The sequence below is a fragment of the Desmodus rotundus genome, chromosome 1 (genome assembly GCF_022682495.2).
Source record: "Desmodus rotundus isolate HL8 chromosome 1, HLdesRot8A.1, whole genome shotgun sequence".
In the NCBI taxonomy this organism is placed as follows: Eukaryota; Metazoa; Chordata; class Mammalia; order Chiroptera; family Phyllostomidae; genus Desmodus; species Desmodus rotundus.
The window spans coordinates 51,379,506-51,399,084 of NC_071387.1; the positions used below are offsets into that span (position 1 = coordinate 51,379,506).

Below are 19,579 nucleotides of genomic sequence, written 5' to 3' on the forward strand. Positions count from 1 at the left end.
TACATGGAGACTGGTAGGAAGGGTGGGGACAAGAAAAGGGCCAGCCCTGCTCCCATGGGCTGTGGCTGAGATTCAAGAGGGTTATCTCAGCTGCAAAAGTTCCTGCTGAGAAGAGTGGGCTCTCAACCCCAAGCCAGACTCCCAGCCCAGAGCACCAGTGCAAGGAAGAGGTGCCCATACAACATCTGGCTGTGAAAATCAGCAGGCATTCTGTCCACCACAGAAAGACAGAAATCTGCTAGAGACAGGTGCCTTCTTAAGGGCCAATGCACAAAATGTTATTTGTAGCCACTCACCCTGGGCTCTGGTGAAGGGAGGACTGAGTGGACTAGAGTTGCATAAGGAAAGAATGGGGTTTGTGGCTCTGGGGAGAAAGTGGAAGGGACAGCTGCCAGAATCCCTTTGCTGAGTCATTCTCACACACTGCAGATACCACCTTTCTCAGGTGGAGCACTCCATTCCAGAAGCATCACCTGGGGGAATGTAATAACCCCACCCTCTGTACTCCCTGTGGCCCCACCCTGTGGAGCTTGCAATCTTTAGAGGTATCAGCTGCCCGGGCCAGGGTGTAGAGGCCTGGGCAGACTTAGGAGGTGTCAGTGACTGAGTGGTGTGGCTTTGGGACAGAGGTCATTCCCCCCACTTTCTTGCAAAACTGACTGGTACTTCCACCTCATGGGAGATCCACTAGCCCCACTTTTCCAGTTCTGGACTCTTGGCAACCCCCCCCTCCTCAATTCCTGGTGGCCCTGTCCTGCCAAGGTCTGGGCAGAATCTTGGACAGACTGAGTTGTGTGGGCTGGGGCAGGGGTCACCTCTCCCACCTTCCTTCAAGCCTGACTGGCACCTCCTCATTGTGGAAGATCCAATAGCCCCATCTTCTTAACTCCTGGTGGCCACATCATGCTGAGATTTGGGCTCCTGGCAGAATATGGAACACACTGAGTTATGTGGCTCTATGACGGGAGCCATTTTTCCCTGGTATGCCTGACTAGTACAGAGCCTTCCCTTCACACGGACAAATCTTGGTCCATTTGAACCTGATATGCTCTGCTGGCCTCACCTTGATGACTTCCTAAAACTCTTCCCCAACACACAGGTGTGTGAGGAGGACCCCAGTGGGTGGCAGCTAGACTTAGTGTTCACTGAGACATTTGCTGAGTGGCCTTAGAGCCAAAATAGCACAAATTTTGAACCTGTATCAATCTGGTGACCACTGGTCCCTACCCAGTGACTCACTGAGAACCTTCCTCATGCAACTTGAGTACTGCCAGAGGCTGTTTAAGGGACTGAGCCTAACAGGCAGCTGGCAGGCAGAGTCAGGCAGAGGTGGATCTTGCGGTGCCTTGGGACTTTAGCTGCCCTGCCCCTGAAATTGCTGCTGGTGAAAGCCGGCCTTGGCGCATTCTTTAGTCCTTCCTGTGCATAACCAGGCCCAGCAGAGGCAATTGCAAACTCTGGGTCGCTTTGTAGCTCCAAACAGGTTGCCAGGCAACATGTGACATTGGCCAGCACCAGAGTTCCTTTCAGAAGGCCCCAGAACCAAGACACCCAGTGGCCAGCTTCAGACAATATCAGAGCAAGATCCAATTAGTTTCACAAGAAATATGTCCAAATGAGATTTCAGCAGACACCACACCCTGCTGAGGTGAATTCTGCCTCCTGTGGTCAGCACCTGCATAGCAGCTTGTATACTGTTGTCAGGGTTGACCCTCATAGTCAGCCTGCCTGAGGGTTGACCCCCACACATGAATGGGCCGATAGCAATCAAGACTCAATTACAAGAGGAGGGCCTACAAAACTCACACAAGGGACATTCTGGAGCACCCAGCTCAGGTGATCAAACAGACTGTACTGGGCCCCACAGTAGATATAGGACATCTACTATATAAGGCTACTCTTCCAAGACTGGGAGTCATAGCAGATCAACCTAATATATACAACCAAACATAAAAAGGCAGCCAAAATGGGGACACAAAGAAACAGACCTCAAATAAAAGAACAGAAGAAATCTCCATAAAAAGAACTAAATGAAATGGAGACAAGCAATTTATCAGATAATAGAGTTCAAAAAAATGATTATAAGGATGCTCAAGAAACTAAATGAGAACTACAACTGCATGAAAAAGGATATAGAAGCCATAAAATAGAACCACTCATAAATGAAGAATACGATATCTGAAATAAAGAACACAATAGAAGGAATAAAGAATATGTTGGATGAAGCAGAGGATTAAATCAGTGATTTGGAAGAAAAGGTAGCAGAAAATACCCAATCAGAGCAGTAAAAAGAAAAAAGACTTAAAAAATGAGGATAGTTTAACGGACCATGGGGACAACATGAAGCATAACAACATCCACATCATAGGGTTACTAGAAGGAGAAGGCAGAGAGCAAGGGATCAAGAACCTATTTGAAGAAATAATGACTGAAAATTTTCCTAACCTGGTGAAGGAAAAAGGCACACAAGTACAGGAAGTATAGAGAGGCCCCATAAAGATGAACCCAAAGAGATTCACACCAAGAAACATCATAATTAAAATGGGAAAGGTTAAAAACAAAGAGAAAATCTTAAAAGGAGCAAGAGAAAAACAGTTAGTTCACTACATTGGAGCTCCCATAAGACTGCCAGCTAATTTGTCAACAGAAACACTTCAGGCCAGAAGGGATTGGCATGAAATATGTAAAGTGATGAAAAGCAAGGAACACCAAACAACACTATTTTACCCAGTAAGGCTGCCATTTAAAATTGAAAGAGAAATAAAGAGCTTCCCAGGCAAACAAAAAAGCTAATTTCAAGAAATGATAAAGGGCCTGATAGGAGAAGGAAGAGGAGGAGGAGGAGGAGAAACACAGGAACATAGTTAAAAAAATAAAATGGCAATATATATGTACATACCTATCAATAATCATTTTAAATGTAAATGGCTTGAATGCTCCAATCAAAAGATGTAGCATAGCTGAATGGATAAGAAAACAAGACCAATATATATGCTGCCTACAAGAGACCCACTTAAGAACAAAAGATACACACAGACTAAAAGTGAAGGTACGGAGAAAGATATTTCATGCAAATGTAAATGAAAAAAAAAAGGCTGGGGTAGCAATACTTAGACCTAACAAAATTGACTTTAAAACCAAGGCTGTAGTAAGAGACAAAGAAGGACCCTCATAATGATAAAGGGGGCAATCCAACAAGAGGACATGACCCTCACAAACATTTGTGCACCCAACATGGAAGCACCTAAATATATAAAGAAAATCTTGATGGAGATAAAGGGAGAGATTGACAATAATACAGTCAGTCAGGTATTTTAACACCCATTGACATCAATGGATAGATCTTCCAGACAGAAAATCAACAAGGAGACAGTGGCCTTAAAGACACACTAGATCAGATGGATTTAATTGATATCTTCAGAACATTTCATCCCACAGCAGCAGAATATACATTCTTTTCAAGTGCATATGGAACATTTTGTAAGATAGACCAAGTATTAGGACACAAAACAAATCTCAATAAGCTTAAGGGGATTGAAATCATCTTCTCTTACCATAACAGTATGAAAATAGAAATTAATCACAAGAAAAAAATGAAAAACACACACAGGCATAGAGACTAAGTAACATGTTACTAAACAATGAATGGGTTAGCAATGAGATCAAGAAATAAATTAAAAGATACCCTGAAACAAATGAAAATGAGAACACAACAACCCCAAAACTATGGAACATAGAGAAAGCAGTCTTAAGAGGGAAATTCATAGCGATACAAGCCTATCTCAAGAAACAAGAAAAATCTCAAGGAAACAATCTGAAGTTACAATTAAATGAACTTAAAAAAGAACAACAAAGCCCAAAGTAAGTGGAAAAAAAGAAAATAATAAAGATCAGAGCAGAAATAAACAAAATAGAGTCTAAAATAATACAAAAGATCAATGAAACCCAGTGCTGGTTCTTTGAAAAGATAAACAAGATTGACAAACCTTTAACCAGAAAATCAAGAAAAAAAAGAGAGAGGACCTAAATAAATAAAATCAGAAATTAAAGAGGGGAAGTAACAACTGATAGCAAAGAAATACAAAGGATTGTAAGATAATATCATGAACAACTATATGTCAACAAATTGGACAATCTGGATAAAATAGATAAATTCCTAGAAACATGCAATCTTACAAAATTGAGCCAGGAAAAATCAGAAAATATGAACAAACAGATTACAACGAATAAAATTAAACAGTAACCCCCAAACTCCCAATAAACAAAAGTCCTGAATCAGATGGCTTCACTGATTAATTTTACCAAACATTCAAACCAGAACTGACACCTATCCTTCTCAAGCTATTCCAATAAACCCAAGAAGATGGAATGGTCCTGAGTTCATTTTATGAGGCCAGCATTATCCTAACTCCAGGACCAGATAAAAACACTAAAGGAAGAAAAGTATAGGCCAATATCCCTGATGAACATGGATGTGAAAATCCTCAACAAAATATTAGCAAAACAGATCCAGCAATACATTGAAAAAATCACACAGCATGATTGAATGGGATTTATTCTGGGGATGTAAGGTTGGTGCAATATCCAAAAATCAGTTAACATGATACACTACATAAACAAAATAAAGGATAAAAACCACATGACCATATCAATGGATGCAGAAAAAGCATTTGATAAAATGCTTTTATGCAATTATGATGAAAACTCTCAGCAAAGTGGGAATAAAGGGAACATACCTCAATATAATAAAGGCCATATATCACAAACTCACAGCCAACATCATGCTCAACAGGCAAAAACTGAAAGTGTTTCTCTTAAGATCAGGAACAAGACAGGGATGTCTGTTTTCACCACTCTTATTCAACGTAGTACTGGAAGTCCTAGCCATTGCAATCAGACAAGAACAAGAAATAAAGGGCATGCAAATTGGAAAGAATAAACTCTAAATGGATTAAAGATTTAAATGTAAGACTCAAAACCATAAAAATCCTAGAAGAAAATATAGGCAGTAAAATCTTGAATATTTCCCGTAGAATTTTTTTTCTGATATATCTCCTTGGGTATGGAAAATAAAACAACAACAACAAAAAATAAACAAATGGGACTACTTCAAAGTAAAAAGTTTTTTCATAGCAGAGGAAATCATCAACAAAATGAAAAGACAACCCACTGAATGGAAGAACATATTCACAAGTGACACGTCTGTTAAAGGCCATATATAACAAACTCACAGTCAACATCATACTCAACAAGCAAAACCTGAAAGTGTATCTCTTAAGATCAGGGACAAGACAGGAGTGTCTGTTTTCACCACTCTTATTCGACGTAGTACTGGAAGTCCTAGCCACAGCAATTAGACAAGAACAAGAAATAAAAAGCATCCAAAATTTATAAAGAATTCATACAACTCAACATGAAACAAATAAATTTAAAATGGGCAAAGGATCTGAATTGACTTCTTCAAAGAGGACATGGATGGCCGATGGACATATGAAAAGATGCTCAACGTTACTAACATCAGAGAAATGCAAATTAACACCACAATGAGATATCACCTGACATCTGTCAGAAAGGCTATCATCAATAATTCAACAAACAAGTGTTGGTGAGGATGTGGAGAAAAGGGAGCCATCATGCACTGTTCCTGGGAACGCAGATAGGTTCAGTCACTGTGGAAGGCAGTATGGAGATACCACAAAAAATTAAAAATGGAACTGCCTTATAACCCAGCCATTCCACTTCTGGAAATATATCTGAAGAAACCCAAAACACTAATCTGAAAAATATGTGCACCTCTATGTTCATTGCAGTGTTATTACAATAGCCAAGATTTGGAAGCAGCCCAAGTGCCTATTAGTAGATGAGTGGATAAAAAATGCTGCTGTACATTTACACAATGGAACACTACTTGGCTGTAAAAAATAAGGAAATCTTACCTTTTACAACAGCATGGATGGACCTGGAGAGTATTATGCTAAGTGAAATAAGCCAGTCAAAGAAAGACAAATACCACATGATTTCACTTATATGTAGAATTTAATGAACAAAATAAACTAGCAAACAAAATAGCAACAGATGCATAAATACAGAGAACAGACAGCTGTTGGAGGGGAGGGAGTAATGCCCTGGGTGAAAAAGATAAAGGGATTAAGAGAAAAACCTCATAGTCACAGACAATAGTGTGGTGATTATTAGAGGGTAAGTGGAGGGGGAGAAATGTGGTAGAAGGAGACTAGACTTGGGGCTGTGAACACACAATACATTGTACAGATGATGTATTATAGAACTGTATACCTGAAACCCACATAATTTTATTAGCCAATGCCATCCCAATAAATTCAATTAAAAAAAGAATCATAAAGCACTTAATATCCATGTAGCTAACATATCCAGTCAGCATTATTTCTCATCTACTATTGAGCTTAGCAAGCCCAGAATGATACAGCACCTAGGAATATTTCTTCCCAAAGTAGCTCTAATACACATGTGCAGTTCTTTGAGTTCTTAAATCTCTAGAGCTAGAGTCCTTTGATTTGCATATGTGTGTTTGTATTACTTTGCTAGTCCTGGCATGACAAAATATCCCAGACTGGGTGGCTTAAACAACAGAAAACTATTTCCTCATAGTCCTGGAGGTTAGGGATCTGGGATCAAGGAATTGGCAGGATTGATTTCTTCTGAGGCTTCTTTCTATGCCTTGTGGATGGCTGTCTTCTCTCTGTATCTGCACATGGTTTGCCCTTTGTGCAATTGGTGTCCTAATCTTTTATGTTTATAAGGACACCAATTATATGGCTTTAGGGCCCAGTTTAATGACCTTGTTTAACTTAGTTACCCCATTAAAGGCCCTATCTCCAAATATAGTCACATTCTGAGGTATTGAGGGTTAGGATTTCAATGTATAAATCTGAGGGGGGGGATTACACACACACACAAGATATATCTAGTATACATGCAAATATTTTTAAGTATAACTTCCATTTTATTTTTTCCAGAGAACTTCAGTCTTTAAGGACTTGGGTCCTTACACGGGCTTTAGTGGAGGTCAAAGGGTAGCACCTGCAGGTCTAAATCAGGGTGGGGGTGTTCCATCCTTCTGGGCTCCACTAGAAGGATTCCTGACTACCTTGCTCTGAATGGCACAACTCACACAGTCTTGTAGTTTCACATAAAGCTTGGGTAGCACATAGGCATCAAAGACACCCGCTTTGGAAAGGTCCCTAAGTGATATGGCCTCTACTATGTCTCTCAATGGTTTTGTCCTTGGGTGTACATCAAGTACAGTATAGGTCTAGCAAATAGGCTGCACATGGCTGTGGCCTTTTTTGGGATGACAGGTATTCCTTCTTTACTTGGTCATCTTGGAAGGAAGGACCTGAGAGCTATATGCAAGTATTTTCACTGCTTTAAGGCCAAGAAGGGAAAAGTCTTTTTTTAAAAGATTTTATTTATTTATTTTTAGACAGAAGGGAAGGGAGGGAGAAAGAGGGAGAGAAACATCAATGTGTGGTTGCCTGTTACACTCCCCCTACTGGGGACCTGGCCCACAACCCAGGCATGTGGTCTGACTGGGAATCAAACTGGTAACTCTTTGGTTCTCAGGCCAGTGCTTCATCCACTGAGGCACACCAGTCAGGGCAGGAAAGTATTTATATCTCTTATATCTTAATATCTTCTGGTTGCATAGACCTCCTCATTAAGTGTGAAGGGTATCTTTCTTCTAAATGATCATTAAATTACCTTCAGACTAATTAATCAATTCCTTTCCCATTTATCTCAGATTTTTATTTCCCCTCTTCCAATTCTTGAAAGCAGAAAGAAATAGCAACACAAGAGTACAAGAGTCCAAAAGAAGCCCTCAAAGAAGTCACTAGAGCCTGGCCCCTTTGAGAACTGGCTGGCTCTTATATGTGTGCATAGCCAGTGTATAACACATTACCTGGTACATAAGAGGTGTTCTAAAAAATATATAGTAAAAATGATTTATGCAGGAAAAAGAACCTCCTGCTAGTTCCTGTTTTCAAGTTCCAGAGTCACACATGCCCCCTAAGAAATACTCTCATATGCTGACTCATGTGGGGCTCAGAGTACCCTTAGTTTTTAAAAACTGTTTCCTGGAGTTTCAACAGACTTGTGTTTGCAGATGTTTACATTAAAACAGGAGCTAGAAATATTTAAAATTTGTTTACTCCCATACAAAAACTAAATGCCATTAACTGATAAGACAATCAGCACGGTCCATTAGAGACACACCCACTGATACATACACCAACAGCCACCCATTGAACCCTCTTGACTTCCCATTGCTGAGGCACTATATTCAAGAGGCACACACTGTCAGGGTCAGTCTGGTTCCTGACCTTGCCTTTGCTCTGGACCAAGAGGCTGCTGGCATCAAGAGTCAAGCGTGAGCACTTGGTTAGCTGCCAGGGTCTTCCTTGTCTAACACTAGCCAGGCATTCTTGTAATGGGCTGAAATCTATCGATATGAAGACCCTGTTGCTGAAAATTTAATGTCTGCCATTCTATCTCATGGCCCTGTGGCTGGTTATTTGACTCTGAATATTGAATGGATGAGTCTGATCTGATTGATTTCCTGTCGTCTGGCTCTCAACCCAAACTATATATTTTCTAGTTCTGGTGATGATTATCTACCTGGGAGGAAATGAGTAAAAATTACTACAATGCAATGACTAGTCAGCAGGTTGCAACCCAGTGACTAATCAGCAGGTTTCTGACCAGTTCATTCAGAACAAAATGCAAAAAAAGCAGAAAACTAAAATGCATATCCTTTATAGTGAGACTGAGGCGTCTCGATTGACAGTTATGTGGAAGGTCCACAACTTAGCCCCTTGAGAAATTTTATCATCAGCTACAAAATCACATGTAAGCCAGTGATTCTGTCCTGCCATGAGCACCAAAGGCCAAGTTCCGGAGTGCCACCTCCCAGCACTCACTAGTAGTAGCAGAGCTCGTCTCCACTAAATGGGGTTAAAAGTGCGATATGTTGGACAGTGAACTCAGGGTCAAAATGACCACAATTAAAAACTCAAGTCCATAGTAGCTATTTTCTCTAAGCAAGTTACCAAGCCTGCTTTTTCAGTTAATTTACAAAATTGGAATACCGGCAGCTAACACCTTAAAGAAGTGCTCTGAGGATTCAATAAGATAAGGAATCATTTTGTCAATTAGCCAATAAATACCTACTGAGTGCATACTAGGTGTCAGGCACTGTTCTAGGATCTGGAAAATAGCTGTGGACAAGCCATGGTGGGGTTTATATTTGGAGAGGGAGATGGATTTAAAACTCTATGAACAGGGAGGGAGGAGGGGGGAGGGAGGTGCGTTTGGCTGGCGTGGAGTGGAGGGGTGGGGAGAAAATGCAGATGATGGTAATTGAACAACAATAACATGTTAAAGAAATAATGAAAATGGTAAAGTTTATGTTATAATATTTTAGCACAATCAAAAAATAATAAACACAAAAAATATTATCTTAGAAAAAAAAGGAGAATGGATTTGGGAAAATATATATTGTAAATGTTGTTAAAAAATACTCTATGAACAAATAAATGAGCAGGGTGAGGGGAGACAACGAGTAATACACCATGGGAGTAGGAGGCCCTTGTTTTACACAGGGTGGTCAGGGAGGGCTTCTCCAATGAGAGGACGTATGTACAGAGCTCAGAATGAAGTGGGGAACTGAGATATGCACATATCAGAGGGAAAGAACATCCCTGTCCTGCAGAACACATAGCAAATGCACAAGCCCCAAGGCAGGAACATGCTTGGTTTATTGGAAGCCCAGGCTAGTCAACAGCAGAAGTGGGAGAAATCAGTTAAATCAAAATCAATATTTTTTAGGTGGAGTTACTAGGATTTGCTAATAGATGAGGGCATGAATGAAGCATACGGTGCATAGCACTATTCAGCACCTGTTGATCTGGGAGAATGACAGAGAGGACACAGATCTGAAAGAGTAAGATGACATCCAGGCATAAACTCTAAAAGCAGGACCTAATGGCTCATATCCAAGATCTGCAGTGTGGCCTTAACAAGACAGCAGAGTAGTACCACCAGCGAGATGAGACTGGACCACAAAGGCTGTAATACCGCTAAAGAAGGGACTTGCCAGACAAATGGGGGTTTCTCAGAAGTGAAAACATACATAAAAAGAGAATTATGGATGCAGAAGTGTATTGTACCTTTCCAAACATCATCTAACATATGGGGAACCTTTGCCAAGTGATAACATTTATTATGGTCGCTTGGCAAGGCCATCTCTACCATTGGGACGGATACACAGAATTGCAGCCAACTGACTTAGGGTATCCCAGATTTTTTGGCAAGATAAGCCTCATTGTGGAGAAGGATGCTGATTGCATAGTAAGTATGGCAGGCAGTGAAAAGGAACTCCTGCCTACTGCAATCACAAGAGTCCATCCAGCAAATGGCTATTAACAAGAGAGAAGGCACTACGGCAAAGGGCAGACAAATCAGGAAATCACTGTTCCTTGGCCCAGGTGAAAGTATTGTGGTCAAACATAAGTCCTCTCTTTTTCTGAACTCCCAGTCTGCATTACCACCTGTAAATTAAAGGGCAATAAGACTTTTCATGCATAGAAATGCCTGGATAAGAAAGCACTGTGATGATGTGAAACACTGTGAAGTGTTTCAACCTTGGTGCTAGGTAGTGAAAAGCCTGAGGAATGGTTTTCAGTGACTGGAGTATCAACAGTAAATTTTGTTAGCTCATGCATAATTCAGTTTAAAAAAATGTTCTCTGAAAACAGTATCCTGTTAACTGATCCTATAAAATACTTATTGTTTATTAATGCATAAGATTGGTCAGGTTTCAGAAAAACAAGCCATTCAATATAAATGGATCTTTCACATGATTAATTATGACCTGAAGACATACTAGTGTTTTAAGTACATTTACAAAAATAATTCTGAAAGAGTGCAGAGTACACTCTACCCTCTTCAACAGCGGGCACTGAAGTCACTTCCTCCTGTTGTTAATGAATCAGAACGTTAGCAATCAAGATGCTCTCAGGAAACGTGTCCTCCACAGCGATAGGTCCCTAAACAAAATGGTCCCTCTTAAAAAATAAAAAGTTATAATAGTTTTTCTTTGGTCCCTCCCCGTCAAAAGACTATTTTCTCTTTTGACTTTTGCTGGTGTATCTGACTTCAGCCGGATGCTATGGACAGAACTTTGTCCTCCTGAAGTTCCTGTGTTGAAACCCTAAGCCCCAATGTGATGGTATTTGGAGATGGGGTTTTGGGGGAGTGATTAGGTTTACATGAGGTCTTAAGGGTGGGATCCTCATGATGGCATTAGTGCCCTTATAAGAAAAGTCACTACAGGGCTTGCTGTCTTTTTCTCTCCTTACATGCATGCACTAAAGAAAAGCCACATGAGAAGGCATCCAGCTATAAGCCGGGAAGAAGGCCCTTACCTGGAACCAAACTGGCTAGCACCTTGATCTTGGACTTCCAAGCCTCCAGAGAAGTAAATGTTTGTTGTCTAAGCCCCTGGTCTATGATATTTTGTTATGGCAGCCCAAGAGGACTATGGCATAGTGTGACCACATTTCCATTTCTGATTTGCTGCTTCCAATCTACTGTGAACTGCTCAACCGAATTTAGCTTAGAATAAATTTTGAATGTGATTGATGAGTGCTATTTCATTTAGTTTGATGGCTCAGGTAATCTACTTTCAATTGCCAAGTTAAATTTTGGCATTCAGAAGTTTAGTATTAATATATGTTTTCTAGGCTGCAAATAGCTGGAAACTGGTGAATAAAAGTAAAAATATAGACAATTTTTATGGAAAAGGGGAAAAGTGTTCCATTGTCCTTCACATCTGAGTAAAGAGAGATCTTCGAGCTTTACATTTAAGTCAGGAGTTCTCTTTGAGAAATCATGATAGCAATCTTTTACTTTCAGCATTTTCGGTGTGAATGGTTGAGAGATCTGGCAAGGGTGCAGGTGAGGTGGAGGAACAAATAGAAAATGTGTATGCTAGAATTGATTTTTGTCTGCAGGGATATAGTTAGGATGGTATTTTTAGACATTTCCAAGTTTAGGAGTATAGAGGCAAGGGAGGGCTGTTTTTTCCTCTGGGAAAAAAAATGTAGTAAGTATGCAGTTAATGTCAAACATATTGTTCCTGTTGTTAGGTGACAGGGTAAACATACACTGCAAAAGGCTATTATTCTCCCGGTAAATAATGTGACTTCCAACCAGCCGAACACTTGTTATGGGTAGGGAAAGGTAGAAGCCCGCAGGGGGGGCCCTGAGCTGTTCCGTCTATGATTTTTAGTAGACAGCTCAAAAATGAGTGTCTAGTGGGCTTAACAGAACAGAGTCAAGGAATACCAGATGAGGAGTCTGCCTAGGAGATGAAATTTTAAGACTTCCTATTGCTAGCAAGGTGCTGACAATGGGAGTTGCGGGAAGTACTTTGCAAGTAGTGACTTCTTAGTTCCTGTACCTTTAATGTCATGTATATATTCTGAAGGCTCCAGGTTGTAAGAGAAGAAAGGAAATGGAGCTTAGTTTAAGGCAAATAGAGAGATCATTTACTTACTTCAACTTGCACCTTTGGAGCAGAGCCAAGTACATCATGTGGGTAATACGTAAAATGAGTACAAATATTCTGTGGGCCACATGCCAGAATTTCAGGAGTGGCAATTGAAAAATGAAAAATAAAAAAATCAAGCAAGAAAATGTTGTGATTCTCTCTGTTATAGGCATGAAACTCTATGTGAAAGTACAGTTAGCTGTCAATTAACTATCCCCCCAGCAAACTTTATGACCTGGCCAAGCAGAGGAGCTTAGGTGTAGTGGGGCAGCTACCAAAAGTGTTTGCAAGAAATAGCTACATTTGTAAGAGAGTTTACTAAACACTTTCACCTAAATAATTACAACAGCCTGTTAACAGATTGCATTATTCTTTCTAATTTACAAATGAGGAGGGCAAACTCAAGAAGTTAAATCCATAGGGATTAAAAAGTACAAATTGCCAGTTATAAAATCAGCCATAGAAATCTAAAGTACAGCATAGGGAACATAGTTAATCACACTGTAGTAACTATGTAAGGTGCCAGATGGGTACTAGATTTATCAGGGTGATCACTTTGTAAGGTATATAAATATCTGATCACTATGTTTTATACCTGGAACTAATATAATATTATATGTCAACTGTAATTGCAAGATAAATTAATTTAAAAAAGCTAAATTCATCACCCATGACCAAAAGGCTAAGAGAGAGATCAAAGAGGGGTCTCAAACTCAGATCTGACTCCAAATTCAATGTTCCTCCCCCTGACTGTATGAAGACAATATACACCAAGTAGACACACATGTTCCTGCCCAGCACTGGGCCTGAGCACAGCCTGGCAACACAATAGAAATCAGATACAGAGTAACAATCCCCATCAAAGGAATTGGTTTCACACTGGATGTTCTATTTTCACACTGTAACTTATGTCATATTCCTTAGTCCATTCAAAAGTACAGTGACATCCTGGCTAGTATCTCATCATATACCCATCATGAACCCTTATTCACTGGAAAAATATGTATTTTCTCAAGAGCTTTTTGACTATCATTCCCTACTCAGCTTTTCATCAGTTGTCTGTTGGTAGCACCTGAAATGCCAGCTCTTGTTTGCTATGAATGACAGGGTAATTTCTAGTGAAGTTCAAGTTTATCGATCAGTAAGACCAGATGTGTAAAGTGAGATTGAAAATGCCATCCCATCAAACAGCTTTAGATGTTTTTCAAAGTTTCAAGACTTTCCAAAGTATGCACAAGAATACCAAGTTGCTCACATCTATCATTAATTTAAGTGGAAAGTAATTTCAAAAGCTGTTTTTACATGAAGATTTTGAATAAGGGTTTGTTTCTCAAAAAATTCTCATTTCAACTCCTTGACCCTGTCTTCCACCTGGAGCAGGTTCTGTTCTATTCTACCACAGGGTCCAACCCATCTCAGCGCCACCTACAGGTCACCAGGATCCCAGAGCTTTCTCCCTTCTTCCAGTTGCCTTGGCTTTCTCCTACAAATCATTAAGGCCAACTCTTAATGGGTGGTCATCTCTCATTTCCTCATATATTGATGACTTGGCTCCTTGTCAAGATTATACCTTCCCCGAGAACAAGAACTGCATGTCATACGCTTCATACAAAAACAAAACCTTGTGGACAAATAAAGTAACTGCACCGGGTCTTTAAAAGAGAGGAATTATGACACGGTGGAAAGTTGGAGGGAACCAATTACACAGTGACAGAAGGCTTGAGAAGCCAGATGGAGTAAAGCAACCCACAGGTGAGCAACAACAAGATGCCTCTACCACCATTAGGAATAAGGGAGACAATGGGAAGAGCTGTGAGCACAGCCCAGAAGCCAGGGCCTTCCAGTAAGAGCTGGAACACGGAGGAGGCTCAGCTACTGTCAGAGGCATCAGAGGAAGCCAAAAGAGAGGAGAGGATCCCCTGACTTCTTCCTTATTCTTGCCCCCCAATTTCTTACTGGTGCCTTATTTTGGACACACCTACTGGAAGCCAAAGGGTAAGACAGTTTGTTTCTATGATACAAATCGTAGTAGAAGAAAAGAAGCAAGAGATGAATCTGAGAGTAGACAAGCAGTTCACAGAAAATGATCAATAAATGCTTACTGATAGACACAGAAATCAATTAACCCATACACAATCATTGTATATTAGCATTCAACTTTCCCTTTTAAAGTGATAAGTATCAAGGACTTCAGGATGAGGTATTGTTTAAGAGACACGTAGAATGGGCTATTGTTTCTAGTAGTGGTAGACTAGGAGAGTTGGAGCAATTATCCTGCTGGGGATAACTAAGGTACACATACACACACACACACATCATATACATATACTACCTATACATATACATATTCTGTTTGACACGCTGGAGAGCTAACAGGAAAGTAAAGGTCCAGTGTTTGGATTTTTCCTCTGGGGAAAGTAACCAGTTCAGGGAGAGTAAGCCAAAATGCTAGGCAGCACTTCTGGCAGTCTCATGGGGAGAGAGTCACAACTGTTGTCATCCTCGGCTTGGTAAGAGAGACTAAGTCCCCAAAACAGGGCGAACCAGAGGAGTTTGGCTCTTCTAGTAGCTTCAGTTCAGCTTTAAATCATCTTCATCCCTACATTGGGATGAAGGTGATTCCAGGTGTAAGAGCTGTCAGGCACATAGTACAAAAAAATATCTTTCCCACAGAAAGAAATTGTCACAGACATCAATTATTTCAAATGGCTTTTCAATACAATTTCTGAAACACAATAAAATAATAGCAAGAAGACAAAACCAGAAACAGCACAACCAACAATAAATGGAAATAGACCCACAGTAGATTCGCATGCTAGACTTATCAGGCATGATATTTTCCCTAAAATAACTATGGTTGCTAAATGGTGCCAACTGGGTGATAGATTCTTGTGGGCGCACAGACTTGTCCTTCTACTTTAGTGTCTACTGTGCATTTTGACCATAAAAAGTCTGTGAACCCATCCAAAGAGAACCTGGGCTGGCTCTCTGGCCCCAACCACATCAGGAGCACACTGAGAACCACTGTGCAGGGAGGGGAAACACCACACCACGCTTGTGACATTCACAGAGGCTGCTGTGCCAGGGGAAACAATGAAATGTTTAAAACACAGAAGCAAAACCATGCTTCTTCTGTCCAAGAAATAAAAGACTCAACTGTGAATTCAGCACAGAAATTATTTTTGAAGGACATATCAGATCAGAAAATAACTTAGAAATTAAAGAGCTGAAAAATATAGTAACTGAATTAAGACTCAGTGGATCAGTTGAGGAAAAGTGATACACAACTGGAGACAGACTTAATAATAAACTAGAACTAGTGGACAAGGAAAGAAAAAAATCCTAGAGCGAGCATGAAGAGATAAAAGGTTGGAAAATATTTTTAAAGCAGTGAAAGGGCAGAGAAAATAGTAAAAGATCTAGTATACTTCTGGAGTTCTAGAGAGGAAGGAGAGAAAGAAGACCACAGTGGCATTTGAAGAAACAATGGCTGAGACTATTCCAAAATGATGAAAAACAACAAACTGTGTGCTCAAGAAGCCCTATGAACTTCAAATAGGATAAAGAAAGACATCATCGCATAGGCAAATCCATAGTACAACTACTGAAAACCAAATACAAAGAGAAAAATTTTAAATGCAGCTAGCTTTTAAAAAACTGTTTTCAAAGAAGCAATGAGACCAACAACCATCCTCTTAAAACAGAGAAATGAAAACCAAATGAAATGATTTCTTCAAAATGGTTGCCTTTGGGGGGGGTGTGGGCAGGAGAAGGGACCAGGAGACATGAGGGGGACTTCTGGGCTGCTGTCAATATTTTGTTCCTCAAACTGGGTGTGCTTATATAGTTACATTTTGTGTACTTTTATGTACATGACAGTTCACAGTAAATTTTAAAAATAGACTGTGGCCCTGGCCAGGTGGCTCACTTGGTTGGAGCATTGTCCCGTACACCAAAGGGTTACAGGTTCCATTCTTGGTTAGGACACATACCTAGGTTGCAGGTCCGATCACTAGTCAGGGTGGACACAGGAGGCAGCCGGTCAGCATTTCTCTTTTACATCGATGTTTCTCTCTCTCTCTGTCTCTCTCTAGCTCTCTCATCAATAAGCATATCCTTGGATGAGGATTAAAAAAAGATTGTGGTAAAAATGCTATTATTAAATATTCATACCATAACTACCATATTGAACTAGCTCTATTTGAAAGGAAACTTCATTGGTTCATGAAATGTTAGGCTACAAAAGGAAAGGCTGAGTATTTGAGAAAATTGTTATATGAGTCCCAGGTACATAACTAAACCTAGCGTAACCTCATTCCTTATTTGTGATGCTAAGAAGGCTGGCTATAGTGAACAAATAAATGTGCTAATCACAAATATTCATATCAATAATATGTTAAAGATGCTTCTAAAGCATTTAGTTGAAACCTTTAAAAGACATTTCCCCCCAAGCCCTTAACTATACACCATCTATTGCGCTTATTATTTGTTTGTCAAATTCTAAACAACAAAATTTAACAAAGAAAGGGGCAAGAGTGGGTCTTTTTAAATTATCCCCTCATTAAATAAAAACAAAATAAATAAATAAATTATCCCCTCATTAATTGTACTACGCTTGATGATTGACTTTTATCTATAATAAAATATTTAGACTGTCAGAATTACAGGACTAGACATGGACTGATTCATTCATTCTAGCAGTGGTAATGCTGCATTCATGCTGCCTCTTACACTCCCCAGGGTTGCCATGCGAACATGAAGAGGAGCTAATTGCACATAGTAAGAGTTTTAATTGATGAGTACCTGACCATTACAGCAATTTCCACTCTCAAAAGCATCCCAGCTGGCATAGTTACAGAGTGTGATAACTGAAAAGAGTGGGACTAATTAGGGCAATTAATTAAAAATACACAATTAGTTTCCATGGCAGAGATTATTTTTTTAGTTCTTATTCTCATTGCTTTGAGGCCTGTGAGAAGTTTATTGTCTCACCACACTGGGGGCTGTCTGTGCTGATCCTTAGCAGGGAGAGACCAACCGGAAAAGAGGGGTGGGGCTCACAGCCCAACCAGGTGATGGAGTCCCGCCAAGAACAGAGCAAACACCAGCAGCTGAATGGGGACACTGGGTGGGGTCGAAAGGACAGCCACTGGAACTAGAAGGTTTCATTCTCTTGACAGCCCCTACGTCTGTAAAGAAGATAACAGTTACCTATCTGTCTGTTTCCTACGAATAGGGAGAAGGCGCACTGATGACGTAGTGCCGGCAGGGAAGGACACTGCTCCTTCGCAGCTGACTGTTGCTGTTGCCCAGGCTGAGGTTGAGGAATTTCAAGGTTTGGCAGCTAATTACTAGAATAAAGTAGATTTTTTTTTGTTTGTTTCCACTTCTGAATGATAAGAAGGAGTCATACATCTCCAGAAAGAAATGATGAGTCAAAAAGGGACATATTCTCCTCCACCCACATCCTGATCTGATCTCACAAAGAAATGACCCAGCTCACACCTGGAAACGAGTGAGATAAGCCAATAAGCCTGAGGTGCAGGGCAGAACACAAAAATCCCTTCCATGTATTTCAGACTACATGTCAGGCTGAAGCTTGAGCCCAGTTATCGGGCCAGAAAGGAGGCTGACACTGATTAAGCATATTGAGAGTAAAGATTCTTATTAGGAAGAGCCTTCTCTGGGAAAGATCACTATGTGATCTCATGTGTCAGTCTGCAAAGGACCTGCCTGGGTTTTCCTCTGCAAACTTTTCCTGTGCTTCCTGCTAGGAAATAACATCTACGTAGATTCTTCCATAATCAGTCTCTGTTCTGATCCGATGGAGCTAGAACCATGGTGGCAGACTATGTGCGGAGGATGCTAGTGAGCAAGGATTATGACACAGGCTCCAAAATAAGCTTTCATAGCTGCTTTCATGGTGCAGTACACGTTACATCTGAAAAAGAAGATGGACTTGGTAATTCTTGGTTACAAATAAACCAGGTCTTTGTTGCAGCCTTTTTGTTCAAGCCCAGAATCGGTAATGCTTACTTTTTCATTAGACTTTCACAGACTTAACAAAAGTACAGTGGTAAAACACTGACCAGTTCTAGAAATTCCTACACAGTTAATAGAAACAAATAGTGAACAACTAGAAAACAATGCAAAACCTATCTGAAAATCTCTTAGCTAAAAATTGAAACAGGCCCTGGCTGGTGTGGCTTAGTGGATTGGAGTGCCGGCCTGTGAACCAAAGAGTCACTGGTTCGATTCCCCCGCTCGGGCACATGCCTAAGGTGCAGGCCAGGTCCCCGGGAGGGGGTGCGTGAGAGGCAACCACACATTGATGTTTCTCTCCCTTTCTTTCTCCCTCCATTCCCCTCTCTAAAAATAAATAAATAGAAATCTTTAAAAATATTTGAAACAGGTAAAGCTTGTGTTGATTATATAGAGAAAAGAGATTAAATTTACCTTTATTTTCCCACTTGACTCAACACTTAGCTATTCTAGCAATGACTGAACATTTATTTATTTATTTCTCTTTAACCTCAAACATATTTGCTTTTTCTTGGCCATCTCCTAGTTGCATGCACATAAATTATATCTACTTATGTTCAGTAAATATGTACATCACATAGCCCATCAAAAATTATGATGCTTGAGTGATTCATGCAAAATGCCCAAATATTTTAATTGCTTTATATACACAAGGCTTCAAGCTCACTCTAACAAAACCAATTAAGGCACTGGCATAACATTTGGCAGCACAGAATAAATAGATGTAATCTCAAATAACATTCATTACCAGTCATTAAGGGTGAGGGAAATTGTGTCAAAATTAGAGCAGTATAGATCATATTAGAGCAAGAGGTACCAATAACCTGTCTTAGATCTCAGCCAACCCACGCTACCAGAATTATAAAAGATAGAAATCCACAAGAAACACTAGCAAATAGGAAGCAAACAGTTGTCATTAACTGTGTTTGTGGGAATGAAATCAAAGGT

At 40.2% G+C, this 19,579-nt stretch overlaps 1 long non-coding RNA gene and 1 pseudogene across 5 annotated transcripts in view; both read right to left on the reverse strand.

The window, feature by feature from the left end:
- The window catches only part of LOC123479184 (uncharacterized), a 217,626-nt gene that overhangs the window by 38,418 nt on the left and 159,629 nt on the right, over positions 1-19,579 (reverse strand). The gene's annotated exons all lie outside the window — the stretch shown is intronic.
- LOC112299840 (small ribosomal subunit protein eS26 pseudogene) lies at positions 7,025-7,360 on the reverse strand (annotated as a pseudogene).